Raw genomic sequence first — 3,588 nt, 5'->3', positions numbered from 1 at the left:
AAATAAACACATTTTGTACAAAAATATAAATGTAAGATTGAAAAATATATTTTAGAAGATTTTTTTTAAATGGGAGAATCAAACTTTTGGTACTCATATACTTCTTGATCCGTGCTGAAATAATAACGTTAAAAAAGCCATTCTTAACATGGGGAGGGTGTTTTGTACATATTCTGTACTTCAACCTTACAATTGAATAAAAAAAGAACATATAAAACTTTAATTAAACTTGGAAATACGATTGAAAAAATAGCGCGGATCAGTAAGTGCATTATTAGCACCAAAGTTTTTTTTTATTCACGTATGTTATAAAGCATGTTGAAATCAATATTTTTTATTGGATTGCAATAAAAAAATTCTTTTAAAGTTTCAGATATTTTAAAAGTTATTGGATGTAAGTTATTTTAAAGTATATGAAAAGAAACTACAATCTCTTGGCCTTTTGGTCAAGATGAAAGTGTAGTATCTGTTCTTCAGATGCTGCACTTCCATTTTTTGTTCTCTTTCGTAAAGTGTAGTATCTGTTCCGGCAGATACTGCAAGCTATGACTAGCTATGACTAGCTATGACTAGCAAAGACCACATGTGGGGGCAACCCCACATGCCTGACCATTAACCAGCTCCCATTTCCCACCTCTCGGGAGCTGGTCCCCTTTTTCCCTTCCCCTTCCCTTCATTCCTCACATTAAAAATCGGCCTTGTGCCTAATTTGCTCGGTGGGGGAGCAAATAAATACCATCTGTTCTTCAGATGCTGCACTTCTATTTCTTGTTCTCTTTCGGTGGAGGAGAAATCCTTCACGACTGAGACAATTTTAATTTTTGTACCTTTTCTCCACGTTAAAAAACGACCCTGGTGTCTAACTCTGTCCCGTGGGGAGGCATAGTAAATAGGTACATTTCATTCCAGGAATTCAATACAAAAAATGGGATGAAAATTTGTTTTGTTTGTGCGGATTTCTTTAGTAAATTGATACAACTTATTTTAATGTTTCAGATTATTTAAAAAGTTATTGGATGTATTTTATTTTAAAGTATATGAAAAGAAAAAAAAAGAATAACTTACCTTTCATGAATGAGATGAATTCGTTTTTTTCTTTTGTGTTCAAACCAGAAAATTTGTGTTGTTTGTTAGGATTTCTTTAGTAAATTGATACAACTTTTGTTTTGTGTGTCCAATTCATGAAGAAATAAAATATATGAAAATATAAAAGAATCAAAATTAAAAGATGAAAAACACGATTTAAACGTGAAATTATTTAAAGAAAAAAAAATTAACTGTTAAAGAACAATGAATTTATGCCATTTTAAAACGGTGTAATCATTATTTCGTTCCTCGTATGAAAATGTCCGTTCATTAGTTAATAATGTGCAATTGTTTTCCAATCATGTTTAGAGCATATTAAACAATTAAATAAGTTATATCGATGCTTAAAAGTAAAACTAAACTTATTATAACAATAATACGATTAAAACAATTGACGCTGTTATAAAACAGCGTCACACTTGAACCGGAAGTAGCTTACTATTGCTATTGAATTCATGAACGTTTTTTTTTTTTTTTTTCCTTTTTTACATTCAAGGTGAAAAAAAGTAATAAAATGAACCCAAAATTGGTAATGCAGCATATTTACTCACTGAAGTTTCGGAAGTAAACGGTAATAGACAGTTTTGCGTCTCATGATGAAAATATTCCAAGTCGCTGTCGGTTTCTTTTCAGTGCAAAATTTAAATATGATAAATAAACACGCAACTTTCTTATTAAACTATGTTTACGAATTCACATTAATGAAACGGCTGGAATTGCAATATTTGGCCCTCTTGCACTTTTAGGCAAATGGAAATCAGGAAGATAGAAAAGGGGCAGCAGTCGTCTGACACCGGTTTGAAGAATGCCATTGCTTGGATAGAGAAATTATGACGTCATTTTATAAATAAACAATTTCTTAATTTTTTACGCGTAATTTTAATTAATTAGAAACGAGAAAAAGATACGATATTGAAATTGACAGTATTAGAAAACATTTTTTAAAAATAAATGATAGTTTTAGAAATAAATAAATACATGCATGATAAAAAGTACTTTTTTTTTATTATAAAACAGTTTTTTTATTATAAAACAGTTTTTTTAACCAACCAAAGATAATTATAACTGATATTGTTCTCTGATACATATTATTATACGCGGAAATATTTAATTTAATATAAAATATAATGTAAAATAAAAGTAAAATAGTTCACAATAAGTTAGCGATCGAATTGCTTCTACATTAATTATTTTTATTATTAAATACTAATTTATAATACTTTCAATTTTTAAATTCTATCAGAACTTTTAAAATTCTTTTAACTGGAGAGCCAATTAAAGTTTTTTTTAATTTAAAATAAAAGTAAAATAGTTCACTATAAATAAGCGATCGAATTGTTACTTAAATGACTTTTAAAAATGCTTTTACATTAATTATTTGTATACTATTATTAAATACTTATTAAATTCTTTTACAACAATTTCAATTCTTAAATTCTATCTTAACTTAATTTTTTTAATTCTAAAAATACTATTAATTATTAAATACTTAGTTATTAAATTCTTTTCCAATTCTTTTTCAACAATTTAAATTTTTATCAATATTTCATAGTAATGACGTCATAATTTCTTTATCCAATCAAATTGCATTCTTTCAACCGGTGTCAAACAATTGCTGTTCTTTTTCTGTCTTCCTAATTTCCAGTTGCCTAAAGTGCAAGAGGGCCCAATTTTTTTAACTAACGATTCTTTTCTTGTCTCCGTTGTCGATGAGAAGTTGATAGAATGCGGCTCCACCTAAGTTGTTGATTTCTTCTTGTGATTTCTGATGATACAGTAATATATGTCACCGTTACGTCCCCTTAGATAACGCTCCTATCAATAGCGTTTTAGATATATGGCCCCTTCTGTTTTGAGCGGGTTTACTAAAAAAAAATGGAGGTCATATCACGACTCCTTGACTATATCAAGCGTCTTGTTTGCTTCCGTCTTAACAGTGGCTCCCTTTGTTTGTACCCTTCGGCTAAAACTAAGCAGATGTTATATATACATATATATATATATATATATATATATATATATATATATATATATATATATATATATATATATATATATAAACAAATGATTAATAAAACACGTTAAAAGACATCATGAAAAAGAGTTAAAAACATATTTAATTTTAAAAAAGGAAGCACAAGATAAGTGGATATATATATATATATATATTTACATATATCATTGGTATATCAAAATTTACTGAATTTCCCGAATTCAGTAAATTTTGATATACATATAAGTCTATATATATATATGTAAATATATATATATATATATATATATATATATATATATATATATATATATATATATATATCCACTTATCTTGTGCTTCCTTTTTTAAAATTAAATATGTTTTTAACTCTTTTTCATGATGATATATATTTACATATATATATATTAAAAACATATTTAATTTTAAAAAAGGAAGCACAAGATAAGTGGATATATATATATATATATATATATATATATATATATATATATATATATATATATTTA

The 3,588-nt window shown here is 26.7% G+C and overlaps 1 pseudogene; it reads left to right on the top strand.

Moving 5' to 3' along the window:
* The first annotated feature begins 429 nt into the window (after positions 1-429).
* Positions 430-581, top strand: LOC145271974 (U2 spliceosomal RNA; annotated as a pseudogene).
* The last annotated feature ends 3,007 nt before the right edge of the window (positions 582-3,588 follow it).

The sequence above is a fragment of the Euprymna scolopes genome, chromosome 46, assembly GCF_053919585.1.
Source record: "Euprymna scolopes isolate OS-2025 chromosome 46, ASM5391958v1, whole genome shotgun sequence".
NCBI lineage: Eukaryota > Metazoa > Mollusca > Cephalopoda > Sepiida > Sepiolidae > Euprymna > Euprymna scolopes.
Note: the sequence above shows the minus strand (reverse complement) of the source record. Positions and strands in the feature narration are given on the sequence as shown.